This window comes from Oncorhynchus clarkii, chromosome 20, assembly GCF_045791955.1.
Source record: "Oncorhynchus clarkii lewisi isolate Uvic-CL-2024 chromosome 20, UVic_Ocla_1.0, whole genome shotgun sequence".
In the NCBI taxonomy this organism is placed as follows: domain Eukaryota; kingdom Metazoa; phylum Chordata; class Actinopteri; order Salmoniformes; family Salmonidae; genus Oncorhynchus; species Oncorhynchus clarkii.
In genome coordinates, this window is record NC_092166.1 from 81,216,821 (window position 1) to 81,237,664 (window position 20,844).

A 20,844-nucleotide genomic window follows, 5' to 3' on the forward strand; every position below is an offset into this window, starting at 1 on the left:
CCTTTTCACATTGGGCTCTGACATCCTCCTCCACCACCACCTCCGTCTTGCAGGCTGGGAGAGAGGGAAAGAGAGACAGATGGAGTGAGGGAAAAGAAAGAGGGAGAGATGGAGAGTGGGAGCTGGTTGGTTGTGCAGCCCCACTCAGATGGAAAGAGCCTGGCAAACACCGGTCCCCCCCTCACATATAAATTGCATCATTAACATCGGCCAGACTATTCCAAGCTCTCCCACTGGGTTTATGTAGCTGTACTGACGCAACTTAACTATTCTACTCACTGACTGTAGACGTTTAGACATTTCTGGGAGAGAGTGAGTTGAGCTGCTCAGATGTATGGTGAAATCAATTGGCATTCCGCCCCAACAGATCCCCAGATGACGCAATCTCTACTGCAAACCACACTGTCCTCTCCCACCTGGACAAGAGGGATACCTACTGTTTTATTTTTCCTTTACTTAACCAGGCAAGTCAGTTAAGAACAAATTCTTATTTTCAATGTCGGCCTATGAACAGTGGGTTAACTGCCTGTTCAGGGGCAGAACGACAGATTTGTACCTTGTCAGCTCGGGGATTTGAACTTGCAACCTTCCGGTTACTAGTCCAACTTGCAACCTTCCGGTTACTAGTCCAACGCTCTAACCACTACTGAACTGAGAATGAATCAGCAACATTGCAGTTACTCCACAATACTAACCTAAATTAATTGACAAAGTGAAAAGAAGGAAGCCTGAACAGAATCCAAATATTCCAAAACATGCATCCTGTTTGCAACAAGGTACTAAAGTAATACTGCAAAAAAAATGTGTTAAGGAAATACACTTTATGTCCTGAATATAAAGTGTTATATTTGGGGCAAATCCCTAGCCACTTTAAACAATTCCACTTAATATAATGTTTACATACCCTCATTACTCATATCATCTCATTACTCATCTCATATGTGTCACGCCCTGGTCATAGAAAGGCTTTTTATTCTCTCTTTTGGTTAGGCCAGGGTGTGACTAGGTTGGGTGTTCTGTGTTCCTTTTTTTAAAAATGTTTTTGTATTTTGTTTGTTTTTGGCCGGATATGGTTCTCAATCAGGGACAGCTGTCTGTCGTTGTCTCTGATTGAGAACCATACTTCCTACTACTTCCTACTATGGGTAGTTGATTTCTGTTTTGTGTGTATTGCACCTTGCAGAACTGTTCATTTGTCGTGTTGTTGTTTTTTGTTCAAGTGTTCGTATTTATTAAACACATTATGAATACATACCACGCTGTACCTCGGTCCTCTTCTCCTTCTCCCGACGACAATCGTGACAATATGTATATACTGTATTCTATACCACCTACTGCATCTTGCCATCTTTATGTAATACATGTATCCCTAGCCACTTTAAACAATGCCACTTAATATAATGTTTACATACCCTACATTACTCATCTCATATGTATATACTGTATTCAATACCGTCTACTGCATCTTGCCTATGCCGTTCTGTACCATCACTCATTCATATATCTTTATGTACACATTCTTCATCCCTTTACACTTGTGTGTATAAGGTAGCAGTTGTGAAATTGTTAGGTTAGATTACTCGTTGATTATTACTGCATTGTCGGAACTAGAAGCACAAGCATTTCGCTACACTCGCATTAACATCTGCTAACCACGTGTATGTGACAATTAGAATTTGATTTGATTTGATGTTAGCTAGCTAACACTAGGCTATAACTAGCAATTCAAATGGATTTCTGAAATACAAATAATATTACTCCACAGATCATACACATAATGTTAGCTAGCGAGCAAGCCAGCAAACGTTAGCTAGCTAGTTAACAGTATGCTTTAACTTGTAATGAAAACAATTTTGTGACCAAATTAGAAAGTTATAATATCTGAAAATGTAGCTCTTACCTGTATACATGAACGATTCTCCCTCTCTGTCATGGATGCTACAGTTGCCCTTAGTGTAAAGATGTAATCCAGAGACAGGTGTTTCATACAACAGCCTTCTGTGTTCTCTATTTGACTCTCTCCGTATTTGGGAATCATCTCTCTTCCACCAGGCATTCCACTGATTTCAAAACTCAGTCAACTTTTTCCATGACAACATCACTGTTGATCGCTGTTTCTTCCCCGTCATTGACTTTGGAAGACATTACAGTGTCTCGTTCAATTAAAATCAGCTGATTCATTTTCAGAGTCAGCATGGAACGGTTGTCTTCTGGAAAGTAGTCCCATCACAGCTCTTTCATTCTCTGATCTTTGTCGATAGCTCCTGTTAACTTCAAGGCAGCAATGTTGAAAGCAGTAGCAACACTTTTTCAATTCTTCATGATATAGATGGAAAGGATTCTCTACAGTTCATTTGTCACTTGGATCTTGGGTACAGAAGGTGTGAACATTACAGTGCTTTTTGAAATCAAACGCCTGAATTTTCTCCATCTCCTTACCTATCACATACTGCGCAGCTAATGTTATAGACACAAGCGGCTACATGCCAGACCAGTCCGAACTCATCTCTTGGCATGTCCAGCCTATCCATTATTTCAGCTAATCATGGCTCGCGGGAAGGTTCCTGACTTTTTCCTTGGCTAAACCAACTAGGCTCGTAATTTAACAATTGTATTTGTATTTACAGATGGCATACACATTTGTTATTAAGGCACATGAAAGTTCTCATGTTCCAGAAGGTATTTTTACCCAAAAGCATTTTGATAAATAAAAAACTTCCAAATGCCTCTCCTGTGAGGTAGTGATGTGTGACATATGCCTAGCTTCTTGAAACAGGTCACATTTTACTGTTCGTCTACACCAAAGACAAATATTTGTTTTGTTTTTTTATTCAGAGACTTATAATTGGTTCAAACACCACTCACATCCATAGAACTTCATACAGTATTGTGTTTAATGCAACGGGTAGAGAACATTTGGTAAAGCATGACCCTTGTAACACCAGGGTCATGAGTTTGATTCCCACTGGGGTGACCCATATACAGTGGGGCAAAAAAAGTATTTAGTCAGCCACCAGCCATTTTGATCATAGGTACATTTCAACTATGACAGACAAAATGAGAGAAAAAAATCTAGAAAATCACATTGTAGGATTTTTTATGAATTTATTTGCAAATTATGGTGGAAAATAAGTATTTGGTCAATAACAAAAGTTTATCTCAAGACTTTGTTATATACCCTTTGTTGGCAATGACAGAGGTCAAACGTTTTCTGTAAGTCTTCACAAGGTTTTCACACACTGTTGCTGGTATTTTGGCCCATTCCTCCATGCAGATCTCCTCTAGAGCAGTGATGTTTTGGGGCTGTTGCTGGGCAACACGGACTTTCAACTCCCTCCAAAGATTTTCTATGGGGTTGAGATCTGGAGACTGGCTAGGCCACTCCAGGACCTTGAAAAGCTTCTTACGAAGCCACTCCTTTGTTGCCCGGGCGGTGTGTTTGGGTTCATTGTCATGCTGAAAGACCCAGCCACGTTTCATCTTCAATGCCCTTGCTGATGGAAGGAGGTTTTCACTCAAAATCTCACGATACATGGCCCCATTCATTCTTTCCTTTACACGGATCAGTCGTCCTGGTCCCTTTTCAGAAAAACAGCCACAAAGCATGATGTTTCCACCCCCGTGCTTCACAGTAGGTATGGTGTTCTTTGGATGCAACTCAGCATTCTTTGTCCTCCAAACACGACGAGTTGAGTTTTTACCAAAAAGTTATATTTTGGTTTCATCTGAACATATGACATTCTCCCAATCTTCTTCTGGATCATCCAAATGCTCTCTAGCAAACTTCAGACGGGCCTGGACATGTACTGGTTTAAGCAGGGAGACACGTCTGGTACTGCAGGATTTGAGTCCCTAGCGGCGTAGTGTGTTACTGATGGTAGGCTTTGTTGCTTTGGTCCCAGCTCTCTGCAGGTCATTCACTAGGTCCACTCGTGTGGTTCTGGGATTTTTGCTCACCGTTCTTGTGATCATTTTGACCCCATGGGGTGAGATCTTGCGTGGAGTCCCAGATCGAGGGAGATTATCAGTGGTCTTGTATGTCTTCCATTTCCTAATAATTGATCCCACAGTTGATTTCTTCAAACCAAGCTGCTTACCTATTGCAGATTCAGTCTTCCTAGCCTGGTGCAGGTCTACAATTTTGTTTCTGGTGTCCTTTGACAGCTCTTTGGTCTTGGCCATAGTGGAGTTTGGAGTGTGACTGTTTGAGGTTGTGGCCAGGTGTCTTTTATACTGATAACAAGTTCAAACAGGTGTCATTAATACAGGTAACGAGTGGAGGACAGAGGAGCCTCTTAAAGAAGAAGTTACAGGTCTGTGAGAGCCAGAAATCTTGCTTGTTTGTAGGTGACCAAATACTTATTTTCCACCATAATTTGCAAATATATTCATAAAATATCTTACAATGTGATTTTCTGGATTTCTTTTCTCTGTTTGTCTGTCATAGTTGAAGTGTACCTATGATGAACATTACAGGCCTCTCTCATATTTTTAAGTGGGAGAACTTGCACAATTGGTGGCTGACTAAATACTTTTTTTGCCCCACTGTAAAAATGTATGTACACACTACTTGTAAGGAGCGATAGGTAGCCTAGTGGTTAGAGCTTTGGACCAGTAACCGGAAGGTTGCTAGATTGAATCTCCAAGCTGACAAGGTAAAAATATGTCGCTCTGCCCCTGGACAAGGCAGTTAATCCACTGTTCCCCTGGACAAGGCAGTTAACCCACTGTTCCACTGAACAAGGCAGTTAACCCACTGTTCCACTGAACAAGGCAGTTAACCCACTGTTCCCCTGAACAAGGCAGTTAATCCACTGTTCCCCTGAACAAGGCAGTTAACCCACTGTTCCCCTGAACAAGGCAGTTAACCCACTGTCCCACTGAACAAGGCACGTTAACCCACTGTTCCACTGAACAAGGCAGTTAATCCACTGTTCCCCTGAACAAGGCAGTTAACCCACTGTTCCACTGAACAAGGCAGTTAACCCACTGTTCCACTGAACAAGGAAGTTAACCCACTGTTCCACTGAACAAGGCAGTTAACCCACTGTTCCACTGAACAAGGCAGTTAATCCACTGTTCCCCTGAACAAGGCAGTTAACCCACTGTTCCACTGAACAAGGCAGTTAACCCACTGTTCCTCTGAACAAGGCAGTTAACCCACTGTTCCTCTGAACAAGGCAGTTAACCCACTGTTCCCCTGAACAAGGCAGTTAACCCACTGTTCCCCTGGACAAGGCAGTTAACCCACTATTCCCCTGAACAAGGCAGTTAACCCACTGTTCCCCTGAACAAGGCAGTTAACCCACTGTTCCCCTGAACAAGGCAGTTAATCCACTGTTCCCCTGAACAAGGCAGTTAACCCAACCCACTGTTCCCCTGAACAAGGCAGTTAACCCACTGTTCCCCGGGAGCCTAAGACGTGGATGTCAGTTTATGGCAGCCCCCTTTCTCTGATTCAAAGAGGGTTGTGTTCAATGCGAAAGACACGTTTCAGTGTGTCTTTCGGTTGTACAACTGACTAGGTATCGCCCTTTCCCTAAGTCGCTTTGGATAAATGCATCTGCTAAATGGCATATATTGTTAGGCTTATATAGTATAGAACACCAAATACAGTACAATGTTATCTGTCCCTTATGAACACTAGTGTCTGAACGATTTTCTTAACGTCCACTATACCTCAGAGGGAGGTCTTTAAACCCAATGGATATCGAAAGTACTCCTCAGTCCTCAGATCAGCTAGTAATTAACAGCGTAATTACTGGCTGGGGCGTAGAGTTAAAGGTTGGACCAGCACACACAGTTTAATATGTCGATCCTCTTAGCTATTATCCCTCCTTTCTTTGTACAAGGTTTTACCTCAGAGAGGAGAAGAATACATTACACAAAGCCTCCTGGCATTTACTCCTCACTGATTACCCCTCCATGCTATAGCCATAGTCCATTTTGATTCATCTGAAATCCCCTTAGTTTGTTTTCTGTCCAACAGCCAGGCCTGGGACTCGAGATACTTACCATGCGAGTTTAACTTTCTCCCTTTACTGGCTGTTTGAAAAAATGGAGGGAGGGAGAAAGGGAGGGAGGGAGAGAGAGAAGAGAGAGAGAGAGAGGGGGGGGAGAGAGAGGGGGGGGAGAGGTAGAGAGAAGAGAGAGAGGGGGGGGGGGGGGGAGAGGGAGAGAAAGAGAGAGGTAGAGAGAGAGAGAGAGGTAGAGAGAGACAGAGACAGAGACAGAGACAGAGAGACAACCTCCCTGAGAAATAACAGAGAAGGGGAAGAGGAGGGGTCAGAGTGGGTGGTGGTAGACGGTTAATGGTGTTGAAAAAAGGAACATTTATTTTTGTTCTCCTGCCCTAGCAGCCCTAACAGCCCTAACAGCCCTAACAGCCCTAGCAGCCCTAACAGCCCTAACAGCCCTAGCAGCCCTAGCAGCCCTAACAGGCCTAACAGCCCTAGCAGCCCTAGCAGCCCTAACAGTCCTAACAGCCCTAGCAGCCCTAACAGCCCTAGCAGCCCTAACAGCCCTAACAGCCCTAGCAGCCCTAGCAGCCCTAGCAGCCTTAACAGCCCTAGCAGCCCTAACAGCCCTAACAGCCCTAGCAGCCCTAACAGCCCTAGCAGCCCTAACAGCCCTAGCAGCCCTAACAGCCCTAGCAGCCCTAGCAGCCCTAACAGCCCTAGCAGCCCTAACAGCCCTAGCAGCCCTAACAGCCCTAGCAGCACTAGCAGCCCTAGCAGCCCTAACAGCCCTAGCAGCCCTAACAGCCCTAGCAGCCCTAGCAGGAAATGGCTCCGTCTCTTGATCGGGAGCAAATCCTATTATTATTATACTGTATTATACTTACAGTGCTCTCATTCAGCATAATAGCCTACACCTTGAGACTATAGGGGAGAGAGAGAGCACTTTTGGAAGGATAGAGAGAGGAGTTCTAGCCTGAGGCGGAGGGGGGGAGGGAGAGGGGGGGGGGGGCAAAGACTAATCAAGTCAGACAATCTGCTCATTGCTCAGCCAGAGCAGAGCAACACGAAGTGCGGATGTTGATATCACCAGCTCATTCCCAACAGGCTCCTTCACACGTTCCTAACCCACTACAGGGGGGGATCAGTGAGCAGATCAGTTCAACATCGGGTTATTCCAGCCCCTGAGAATTGTAAAGCGATCCATGAGCAGCTTTTGCTTTCTCAGGAATGATCAGAGCTGTCAAACCTGGCTTGTACACTGTACACTGGAGGAGCTGGGCTAGCCAGGACGAGCCAACTCCAGGGGCCACCATTCATTCAGAGCCAATAGAGAAAAGTGTGTGTGGGTATACTGTGTGTGAGTAACTTTTTACAGTACAGTGTGGGAAACCGCTCTCCAGATGCCTACTACCAGAGGAATATCAATTTCTCCTTGTAAAAACATTGGTATATCTAGAGTTTATTATGTTCTGTTAGGAATTTCCCGTTTTAAAATGGCTGCTCTGGTGTGTGTGTGTGTGTGTGCGTGCGTGCGTGCGTGTAAAGCTGCTGGCCACACACACACACAACACTGGCTACGTCCCCAAATGGCACTCTAAACGTCAAAACTAGTGCACTATGTAGGGAATAAGCTGTGATTTGGGATGCGGCCCCTGTAATTACTGATAGGACCCCAGGAGAAATGGTAGCGCTGTGTGAAAGTAGAACTTCCTTCTAATTAACACTCTCAAGTATACATTTAAAATAAAGTGTTTAAAGGCTTTTCTGGGTGGTGAGCAACAGAACTCCCCTTTTAAAATGCCGCTTATTTCCTCATAAACCTCTCACTGTTAGAAATGGATGCCTCTTTGATAACCTGCAGCCTATGTGGACCAGTGGGTTCAAAGACTTATTTGAAATCTTTCACCTACTTTGAGCATTTCGCCTGCCCGGACTGCCAGATGGGCGGGGTTTGCAGTTTGGGCACAATTCAATTGGTCCGTTAAGCCCAGGCAAGCTAAATCGAGCCCAAAATAAAGTATTTGAAATACTTGTTGAACCCAGGTCTGCTTTAAACCCACTTGGCGGAGTGTGTGTCGAGTAGTGTATCAAAGGTAACACCGACATGGGCTGTTTCCTGTAGTGCTCGACCAAATGGCACCCTATTCCCTATGGGCTCTGGTCAAAACAGGTGCACCTCATAGGTTATAGGATCCCATTTGGAACACACCCCTTGACATCATAGTGTTGTTGAACGCTACGTGATTCTGTAATCCCCTGTCTGGCCTGCTGCATAAATCCATGTTCAGTGGCATGCTGTCTCTCCCGTCAGTGTCAGCTCTTGTGCCGGCTGTCTGTCACAACTGCTGTCGGTCTTTATGTCTACAGAGTCACACTGGTGCTTCTGTCAGAGGGAATTTACCACCCACAATATAAAGAGTACCATACCATGGGACTGACTGTTGTTGGAAGATGTTGTACATAGCAACAACTCCATTCACTACATGTTTTTGTACTTATGATTTGTGAAATATAAAATATAAAATACATGTACAGCAGTTTCATCTGTTGTGGACTTGTTCTATAGGATCATGTTTCATCTGTTGTGGACTTGTTCTATAGGATCATGTTTCATCTGTTGTGGACTTGTTCTATAGGATCATGTTTCATCTGTTGTGGACTTGTTCTATAGGATCATGTTTCATCTGTTGTGGACTTGTTCTATAGGATCATGTTTCATCTGTTGTGGACTTGTTCTATAGGATCATGTTTCATCTGTTGTGGACTTGTTCTATAGAATCATGTTTCATCTATTGTGGACTTGCTCTGGGATCTCGGCCTGGGTCACTGTAAAGCACCTTTGTCACAACTGCTGATGTAAAAAGGGCTTCATAAAATACATTTGATTAAATGATTGATTGGCTGTCTACACTGATAGGCTTATTGCCTAGTTGTGGGGGTGGAAAAACTAAATTAAATGCCTCTTTTGTGGAAGAAGTCAAGCAGATTCATTGAATATTAAAGACGTTCTCACCCCGTGTTCATTTGCATGTTAAGGGAGCGTTTGTTAACCTTGTTTTGACTCCCATCTCCTTAGCAATTAAAATAATATGTCCTAATTAGAATTTTAATGCACCGCTGTGAGATGTTTTATAATTGTTGCCTGAATTCTCTCCTGTGATTTTTCACTCTCTTTTCCTGCATCTTTGCTTAAACTTGTCTCTTTGCGAGATGAATTCATGGCTGATGAGATCACAGCTATAATGAGATTGGAGTTCCACTCTCTGTCTGTCTGTCTGTCTGCAAGATGTCTTACTTCCCACATGCATCTGTCAAGCTTTCCATATCTATATCCATATCTTGTTTAAAAGAAGAAGTAGGGCCCTTGTTTAAAAGAAGAAGTAGGGCCCTTGTTTAAAATAAGAAGTAGGGCCCTTGTTTAAAAGTAGAAGTAGAGCCCTTGTTTAAAAGTAGAAGTAGGGCCCTTGTTTAACTCATCTGGGTGGCAAAATCAAGTGTAAAATGCTGTAGCCTAAGTAGTCACTGCAGGTTGTCTGCTTTAGTGATTTGGTTGATGTCTTGTGAAACATTTCCATTGTAAAACATTTCTTTGTAAAAAAAAAGTCGGTATATACGCGTATATACCATTCATATACATTTTTATTACAACATTACTAAGAAGTAATTAAGTTAACTGGCACAAAGATATAGGCTATTAGTGGAGCTTAATTACCACAGTCCAAGGGTGGATTACGGCAAATTAGTTCAAATTAGCACAACAAGACACCACTGGTCGTAAATCTTATCTTATACACACCCTCACTGACTCTGTTCAGGGTGATCTGTCCTGGTATAACGTCACTCTGAAACACCCTCACTGCCTCTGTTCAGGGTGATCTGTCCTAGTATAACGTCACTCTGAAACACCCTCACTGCCTCTGTTCAGGGTGATCTGTGCTGGTATAACGTCACTCTGAAACACCCTCACTGCCTCTGTTCAGGGTGATCTGTGCTGGTATAACGTCACTCTGAAACACCCTCACTGCCTCTGTTCAGGGTGATCTGTGCTGGTATAACGTCACTCTGAAACACCCTCACTGCCTCTGTTCAGGGTGATCTGTGCTGATATAACGTCACTCTCTCTGGTATGCAGGTGTGTCAAGGCCTAGACACAGCCTTGATACAGCCTAGACACAGCCTAGACATAGCCTAGATACAGCCTAGACACAGCCTAGACACAGCCTAGACACATCCTTGACACAGCCTAGATACAGCCTAGACATAGCCTAGACACAGCCTAGACACAGCCTAGACAGCCTAGACACAGCCTAGACACAGCCTAGACACAGCCTAGACACAGCCCTGCTGTCATTATACTGTATGTGACATCCCATTACTCATCTCTGAGCTGAGTGCTGATATGTTATGAACCATCACACTGCTCTTTATTAATTGGGATTTCATTTATTCTCCACACTTTAATTTACCCCCCCCCCTTCTTTGTCTCTCTCTCTGTCACTCTTTCGCTCTTCATCCCTCCCCTGGAGATGAACAAACCAGGCAGTACTAATAAACAGTGGTGTGAAGTCTTACAGCAGCGACACACATACACAGACAACCGATGTGATCAATTATCAAGTGGCAGATTGTCTTTAATTAGGGTCTAAGTATTGAGTTAGCTGGGCTGGGGGGGGGGGGGGGACGGGGGCTGAGGAGGGGGAACAGCCTGGTGTAAACCAACCTCATTCCAACGCCGTGATTCACTTCTCAGGAGCACTAATCTTCACAGTGTTTACACCATACATGTGTTTATGTGGTGACACATCGAGTGGAGGAATGGTTCGTATGACAGAGCCAGAGAGCTTGTTTATTTTTTTTCTACTCACTCTCTATTTATCTCTCTACCCCTCCCCCCATCGAAGAGACTGGCTGTCTAGCTGCCTAGCTGCCGAAGAGGCTAGCTGTGTAGCTGCCTAGCTGCCAAAGAGGCTAGCTGTCTAGCTGCCTAGCTGCCGAAGAGGCTAGCTGTCTAGCTGCCTAGCTGCCGAAGAGGCTAGCTGTCTAGCTGCCGAAGAGAATAGCTGTCTGTCTGTCTAGCTGCCGAAGAGGCTATCTGTCTAGCTGCCGAAGAGGCTAGCTGTCTAGCTGTTGAAGAGGCTAGCTGCCGGAGAGGCTAGCTGTCTGTCTGTCTAGCTGCTGAAGAGGCTAGCTGTTGAAGAGGCTAGCTGTCTGTCTGTCTAGCTGCCGAAGAGGCTATCTGTCTAGCTGTTGAAGAGGCTAGCTGTCTAGCTGTTGAAGAGGCTAGCTGCCGGAGAGGCTAGCTGTCTGTCTGTCTAGCTGCTGAAGAGGCTAGCTGTCTAGCTGTTGAAGAGGCTAGCTGTCTGTCTGTCTAGCTGCCGAAGAGGCTAGCTGTCTAGCTGTTGAAGAGGCTAGCTGTCTAGCTGTTGAAGAGGCTAGCTGTCTAGCTGTTGAAGAGGCTAGCTGTCTAGCTGTTGAAGAGGCTAGCTGCCGGAGAGGCTAGCTGTCTGTCTGTCTAGCTGCTGAAGAGGCTAGCTGTTGAAGAGGCTAGCTGTCTGTCTGTCTAGCTGCCGAAGAGGCTATCTGTCTAGCTGTTGAAGAGGCTAGCTGTCTAGCTGTTGAAGAGGCTAGCTGCCGGAGAGGCTAGCTGTCTGTCTGTCTAGCTGCTGAAGAGGCTAGCTGTCTAGCTGTTGAAGAGGCTAGCTGTCTGTCTGTCTAGCTGCCGAAGAGGCTAGCTGTCTAGCTGTTGAAGAGGCTAGCTGTCTAGCTGTTGAAGAGGCTAGCTGTCTAGCTGTTGAAGAGGCTAGCTGTCTAGCTGTTGAAGAGGCTGGCTGTCTGCTTGGCCTTTTTGTGGTGGAGTCTGGAGAGAGAAGAAGCAGCACAGTCTCCTTGTTAAAGCCGCGCCCCATCTGCCCAACGAACAACATACTGTAATTAGACAATTACTTGCAAGGATCCCTCATTAATTTCTTAGTTCTGGGCAATTTCACACCCAAAAGGGGCCTCAGCTTTATTTTCTTTTGAGTTTTTCTAACCATTTACACCCGGGTCATGTTGCTTTGTGTGGTATTGTCCTGTTCAACATCATATATACAAAAGTATGTGGACACCCCTTAGAATTAGTGGATTCGGCTATTTCAGCCACACCCGTTGCTGACAGGTGTATAACATCGAGCACACAGACATGCAATCGCCATAGACAAACATTGTCTGTAGATAGCCCGTACTGAATGGCCCGTACTGAATGGCCCGTACTGAAGAATGGCCCGTACTCAGCAACTTTCAATGTGGTACCGTCATAGGATGCCACCTTTCCAACAAGTCAGTTCTTAAAATTTCCCGGTGAACTGTAAGTTCTGTTATTGTGAAGTGGAAACGTCTAGGAGCAACAACGGCTCAGCTGCGAAGTGGTAGGCCACACAAGCTCACAGAATGGGACTACGGACTGCTGAAGCACGTAAGACTCATCTGTCCTCGGTTGCAACACTCAATATAAAGTTCCAAACTGTCTCTGGAAGCAACGTCAGCAAAATAACTGTTTGTCGGGAGCTTCATGAAATGGGTTTCCATGGCTGAGCAGCCGCACACAAGCCTAAGATCACCATGCGCAATGCCAAGCGTTGGCTGGAGTGGAGTAAAGCTTGCCCACATTGGACTCTGGAGCAGTGGAAACACGTTCTCTGGAGAGATGATTATTATCATTATCTGGCTGTCTGACAGACAAATCTGGGTTTGGTGGATGACAGGAGAACTCTACCTGCCCCAATGCATAGTGCCAACTGTAAAGTTGGGTGGAGGATAAATAATGGTCTGGGGCTGTTTTTCATGGTTCGGGCTCCTTAGTTCCAGTGAAGGGAAATATTAACACTACAGCATATAATGACATTCTAGACGATTCTGTGCTTCCAACTTTGTGGCGACAGTTTGGGGAAGGACATTTCCTGTTCCTGGATGTTTTACCATTGGAAATGGTAGCCCGGACGTTTGCTGTAATATCTCTATGGGTAATGGAGGGCACCTTACACTGCACAGTGGATGAGGACAGGACAGCTCATATTGGTTACTGTTACACTGCACAGTGGATGAGGACAGGACAGCTCATGTTGGTTACTGTTACACTGCACAGTGGATGAGGACAGGACAGCTCATATTGGTTACTGTTACACTGCACAGTGGATGAGGACAGGACAGCTCATGTTGGTTACTGTTACACTGCACAGTGGATGAGGACAGGACAGCTCATGTTGGTTACTGTTACACTGCACAGTGGATGAGGACAGGACAGCTCATGTTGGTTACTGTTACACTGCACAGTGGATGAGGACAGGACAGCTCATATTGGTTACTGTTACACTGCACAGTGGATGAGGACAGGACAGCTCATGTTGGTTACTGTTACACTGCACAGTGGATGAGGACAGGACAGCTCATGTTGGTTACTGTTACACTGCACAGTGGATGAGGACAGGACAGCTCATGTTGGTTACTGTTACACTGCACAGTGGATGAGGACAGGACAGCTCATGTTGGTTACTGTTACACTGCACAGTGGATGAGGACAGGACAGCTCATATTGGTTACTGTTACACTGCACAGTGGATGAGGACAGGACAGCTCATGTTGGTTACTGTTACACTGCACAGTGGATGAGGACAGGACAGCTCATGTTGGTTACTGTTACACTGCACAGTGGATGAGGACATGACAGCTCATGTTGGTTACTGTTACACTGCACAGTGGATGAGGACATGACAGCTCATGTTGGTTACTGTTACACTGCACAGTGGATGAGGACAGGACAGCTCATGTTGGTTACTGTTACACTGCACAGTGGATGAGGACAGGACAGCTCATGTTGGTTACTGTTACACTGCACAGTGGATGAGGACAGGACAGCTCATGTTGGTTACTGTTACACTGCACAGTGGATGAGGACAGGACAGCTCATGTTGGTTACTGTTACACTGCACAGTGGATGAGGACAGGACAGCTCATATTGGTTACTGTTACACTGCACAGTGGATGAGGACAGGACAGCTCATGTTGGTTACTGTTACACTGCACAGTGGATGAGGACAGGACAGCTCATGTTGGTTACTGTTACACTGCACAGTGGATGAGGACAGGACAGCTCATGTTGGTTACTGTTACACTGCACAGTGGATGAGGACAGGACAGCTCATGTTGGTTACTGTTACACTGCACAGTGGATGAGGACAGGACAGCTCATGTTGGTTACTGTTACACTGCACAGTGGATGAGGACAGGACAGCTCATGTTGGTTACTGTTACACTGCACAGTGGATGAGGACAGGACAGCTCATGTTGGTTACTGTTACACTGCACAGTGGATGAGGACAGGACAGCTCATATTGGTTACTGTTACACTGCACAGTGGATGAGGACAGGACAGCTCATGTTGGTTACTGTTACACTGCACAGTGGATGAGGACAGGACAGCTCATGTTGGTTACTGTTACACTGCACAGTGGATGAGGACATGACAGCTCATGTTGGTTACTGTTACACTGCACAGTGGATGAGGACATGACAGCTCATGTTGGTTACTGTTACACTGCACAGTGGATGAGGACATGACAGCTCATGTTGGTTACTGTTACACTGCACAGTGGATTAGGACATGACAGCTCATGTTGGTTACTGTTACACTGCACAGTGGATGAGGACATGACAGCTCATGTTGGTTACTGTTACACTGCACCGTGGATAAGGACATGACGGCTCATGTTGGTTACTTTTACAGTGCACAGTGGATGAGGACAGGACAGCTCATGTTGGTTACTGTTACACTGCACAGTGGATGAGGACATGCCAGCTCATGTTGGTTACTGTTACACTGCACAGTGGATGAGGACAGGACAGCTCATGTTGGTTACTGTTACACTGCACAGTGGATGAGGCCATGACAGCTCATGTTGGTTACTGTTACACTGCACAGTGGATGAGGACAGGACAGCTCTTGTTGGTTACTGTTACACTGCACAGTGGATGAGGCCATGACAGCTCATGTTGGTTACTGTTACACTGCACAGTGGATGAGGACAGGACAGCTCATGTTGGTTACTGTTACACTGCACAGTGGATGAGGCCATGACAGCGCATGTTGGTTACTGTTACACTGCACAGTGGATGAGGACATGACAGCTCATGTTGGTTACTGTTACACTGCACAGTGGATGAGGACAGGACAGCTCATGTTGGTTACTGTTACACTGCACAGTGGATGAGGCCATGACAGCTCATGTTGGTTACTGTTACACTGCACAGTGGATGAGGACATGACAGCTCATGTTGGTTACTGTTACACTGCACAGTGGATGAGGACAGGACAGCTCATGTTGGTTACTGTTACACTGCACAGTGGATGAGGCCATGACAGCTCATGTTGGTTACTGTTACACTGCACAGTGGATAAGGACATGACAGCTCATGTTGGTTACTGTTACACTGCACAGTGGATGAGGACAGGACAGCTCATGTTGGTTACTGTTACACTGCACAGTGGATGAGGACAGGACAGCTCATATTGGTTACTGTTACACTGCACAGTGGATGAGGACAGGACAGCTCATGTTGGTTACTGTTACACTGCACAGTGGATGAGGACAGGACAGCTCATGTTGGTTACTGTTACACTGCACAGTGGATGAGGACATGACAGCTCATGTTGGTTACTGTTACACTGCACAGTGGATGAGGACATGACAGCTCATGTTGGTTACTGTTACACTGCACAGTGGATGAGGACATGACAGCTCATGTTGGTTACTGTTACACTGCACAGTGGATTAGGACATGACAGCTCATGTTGGTTACTGTTACACTGCACAGTGGATGAGGACATGACAGCTCATGTTGGTTACTGTTACACTGCACCGTGGATAAGGACATGACGGCTCATGTTGGTTACTTTTACAGTGCACAGTGGATGAGGACAGGACAGCTCATGTTGGTTACTGTTACACTGCACAGTGGATGAGGACATGCCAGCTCATGTTGGTTACTGTTACACTGCACAGTGGATGAGGACAGGACAGCTCATGTTGGTTACTGTTACACTGCACAGTGGATGAGGCCATGACAGCTCCTGTTGGTTACTGTTACACTGCACAGTGGATGAGGACAGGACAGCTCTTGTTGGTTACTGTTACACTGCACAGTGGATGAGGCCATGACAGCTCATGTTGGTTACTGTTACACTGCACAGTGGATGAGGACAGGACAGCTCATGTTGGTTACTGTTACACTGCACAGTGGATGAGGCCATGACAGCGCATGTTGGTTACTGTTACACTGCACAGTGGATGAGGACATGACAGCTCATGTTGGTTACTGTTACACTGCACAGTGGATGAGGACAGGACAGCTCATGTTGGTTACTGTTACACTGCACAGTGGATGAGGCCATGACAGCTCATGTTGGTTACTGTTACACTGCACAGTGGATGAGGACATGACAGCTCATGTTGGTTACTGTTACACTGCACAGTGGATGAGGACAGGACAGCTCATGTTGGTTACTGTTACACTGCACAGTGGATAAGGACATGACAGCTCATGTTGGTTACTGTTACACTGCACAGTGGATGAGGCCATGGCAGCTCATGTTGGTTACTGTTACACTGCACAGTGGATGAGGCCATGCCAGCTCATGTTGGTTACTGTTACACTGCACCGTGGATGAGGCCATGACAGCTCATGTTGGTTACTGTTACACTGCACAGTGGATGAGGACATGACAGCTCATGTTGGTTACTGTTACAATGCACAGTGGATGAGGACATGACAGCTCATGTTGGTTACTGTTACACTGCACAGTGGATGAGAACATGACAGCTCATGTTGGTTACTGTTACACTGTACAGTGGATGAGGACATGACAGCTCATGTTGGTTACTGTTACACTGCACAGTGGATGAGGACATGACAGCTCATGTTGGTTACTGTTACACTGCACAGTGGATGAGGACATGACAGCTCATGTTGGTTACTGTTACACTGCACAGTGGATGAGGACATGACAGCTCATGTTGGTTACTGTTACACTGCACAGTGGATGAGGACATGACAGCTCATGTTGGTTACTGTTACACTGCACAGTGGATGAGGACAGGACAGCTCATGTTGGTTACTGTTACACTGCACAGTGGATGAGAACATGACAGCTCATGTTGGTTACTGTTACACTGCACAGTGGATGAGGACAGGACAGCTCATGTTGGTTACTGTTACACTGCACAGTGGATGAGGACATGACAGCTCATGTTGGTTACTGTTACACTGCACAGTGGATGAGGCCATGACAGCTCATGTTGGTTACTGTTACACTGCACAGTGGATGAGGACATGACAGCTCATGTTGGTTACTGTTACACTGCACAGTGGATGAGGACATGACAGCTCATGGCTTGATGGCATGTGGAGGCGCAGCATCTTAATCATCTGTAATTTTCATTGAGAAAATATTTATGATCCTCCAGAAGCCTCTGCCTAAACCCTGTTCACCTTGAGAGGGGGGCGTTTGTGGATGGGACACTGTGAGCGAATACTGCTTTTTTTGAGGTCGTTTCGGTTAGATAAAATAAAAAAACTATTAAGGTTTTCAATTTTGGTTTTGATTATTTGGGTTGAATGCTGTAACGACACTGAATCAAACGATGAATTAAAGTCCCGTGATGGTAGTGACTGCCCATTACTGACGATCACTTATTAACTATAATTGATTCACATTATTTTACTTTAATACAATACATCAGTTGTTGTGTATATTCAATTTGTTTTATTTGATGACTTAATTATTTCATTCCAAGTCATCATCTCATCTCTATAGTGCTGTTGCATCTGCTGTCTGACAAAATCACTATTTTGTAGTTTTTCAAAGTAAATGAAGCAATACTTCTATGAATACCAACTATCAGTCACTTAGATCATGTATTATCAGGTAGAGATACCTGATACCCTCTGTGGTCGCGCATTCTTCTGTCTCTTCCAGGTGTAAAATAAACACAAACCGGACAGGTAGATGCGCAATTGATTATGGTCATTGTAGTTAATTACAGAGTTTTATTGCACTAAACTATGTAAAATATTGGCCTGTTGGAAACTTTAACTCCCTACAACATCGCAGAGTTCAGGCTGGATCTGATTTAGCTCTTGAGAAACTGTGCAATGTGCTCATTGAGCTCAAAAGAGAAAAACCCCCAGAATGAAAAGGAATTCAAATAACCGATATCGGTCAATTAGTTGATTAAAAGTAAATAACCAACATTTTGGTTAATCGCTCAGCACTACTGTCCACATCCCCAACTACATCTTGTAGCATGTCTATCCACCTCTGTCTAGTGTACTGAGATAAAAAAATGAAATAATTTTTATTTAACTAGGCAAGTCAGTTAAGAACAAATTATTATTTACAAGGACAGCCTACACCGGCCAAACCAGGACGACGCAGGGTCAATTGTGCGCCGCCCTATGGGACTCCCACTCACAGCCGGTTTTGATTCAGCCTGGATTCAAACCAGGATCTCTGTAGTGACACCTCTAGCACTGTGATGCAGTGCCTTAGACCACTGCGCCACTCGGGAGACCCCCAAGGCCTTGATGTTTCTGTATCTAGGCGAAGGCGTAGTAAATGTTGAGAGGGCAAAGGTCGTTGCGTATCCTTGCTTCATTACGGATGACTGAACATGACAATGAAAAAGGTGGAAAGGCAATAGAATGCCTTTGCTTGTAGCTTGATCCTTGTGATATAATTTTCTCTTGGAGGCTGATGGGGAGCCTTTCGGCGATGGGATTGATCCTGCAGTGTCGAGGTAGGAAGACCAGTTAAGTATTCCCCACGCTTTGGCTGCTTCCACCTCTAACATCAGGTCTCCAAGCTCTCGAAGTCTCTGATTTTCTGTGCTTGAAATCCTCTGGAAGTTGTTGATTTTGAAGAAGAGCACTGCCTCGATCCCCTCTGGAGCGTCGTAGCCACTGGGTACTAACCTTATTCTTTTGGCATGTTCTGAAGACTCGGGGTCAAACCACTTAGACAGCAGGTCGAGCTCTTCACTGAGTTTCAGATCTAGTCCTTCAGTGACGTTGTAGAAGGTAGACTTCCAAACCCAATAGTTCTCTGGCTTGTCTCTGGCTTGTCTCTGGCTTGTCGTAAAATCTTGTGAGGCTGGCTATAAGGTCACAACGTGTCATGTATTTAGCAAGGTCGAACAAGGCAGATGTTTCCTGGGAGGTTCTCTTGAGGGATAAGTGTTTTGTATTGGTAACTGGTGTGTGTTGTGGGAAGCCCTCACCTATATTTCACAGAGGAGGATTCTGAGGTTGTTTAGCCTGACGGGTGGTTTCAGTTAGACTGACTAGCTGGAGGTGATGGGGAGATTGATCCTTGGGTAAGAGAGGAGAGGGCTTGCAGTATGTTGGGTGAGTAGATGTGTAAAATAAATTAGATCCAGCTCAGGGCTCAGGGCTCCATATATATGCATGTGGTTTGCTAACTCGCTAGCTAAGTGGCTAGACGTCAAGATCAAGCTTCTTGTATACAGCAGAAACATTCAATCCCCTCCTGATTCAAGATTAGTCTGAGTGTCAGTCTCTTTAACTAACATTCCACTCCTTGTCATTGGCAAAGAGTCTGGCCTTTTGACAATCTCAACGTTCAATATGCGCTGGATTAACTGCGGAGTTGCTCATTGGTTGTTGAAAATAACAATAATATTTTTTGCATGGCAACATGTGGAGTCTCATAAATAATTAATTTATTAGGAAGTCAAAAACAAACCTTTAGTTGTTAGCTAAGTAAGTTGTTGTGTTTTGGGGCTTGTCTATATGTTTATACTGTATTCTATTCTCCTGTATTTTAGTCAATGACACTCTGACATTGCTCGTCCTAATATTATATTATATATCCTAATATTATATTATATTATTATATTATATATATATTACTTAATTTGATTATTTTTCTTTTAGATTTGAGTATTGTTGTGAATTGTTATATACTACTGCACTGTTGGAGCATCTGCTAAATGTGTGTATGTTACCGAAAACATTTGATTTGATTTGAAAATCTAAGCAAATAAGTTTTGTGTTTGAAATTGCAGTATGTATTTAGTTTGAGAATTTAGATGTGAGGTAGGAACTTTTGACAGACTGGTTTCATCTGGAGAAACAAACAAAATGGCTGCTTAGCAACGGGACACCAATGTGGTCTGTGGAGAGAAAAAAAAGTGATAGTTCCAATATTTACATAATCGTTGTGATTGGAGGATAGCTCTGAGGGTGATTGAATCAAGATCAAATCCACTGTTCTCCTTGAGCTCATTCATGATAGAATGTTCATATTTGAAGATGGAAGAAAGGCCCGTCACTTTGGCACATGACATGGAGTACAGGCAGAGGATTAGCTAAAGAGACCCAGTCTAGATCAAGATCCGTCTTGCCTAAATTGATTTGTGCGTACATTTTATACATATATATATATATATATATATATATATATATATATATATATATATATATATGTGTAAAGAAAAACACTATCTGTAAAGAAAAACATAATTATATATATATATCATTTTATATATATATATATATATATATATATATATATATATATATATATATATTCTTTACAGATAGTGTTTTTCTTTACAGATAGTGTATACACATAGTGTTTTTCGGTTTTCAAATCAATTTAATTGGCTTTTTTGGTTAATGGCCTCTGTGCCCTGGCAGATGGCCTCTGTGCCCTGGCAGATGGCCTCTGTGCCCTGGCAGATGGCCTCTGTGCCCTGGCAGATTGGGCACCTCTGATGGCTTTAGCTTAATTCAAGTGCCCTTTTGAAAGTCACCCAATAATGTGTCCTAA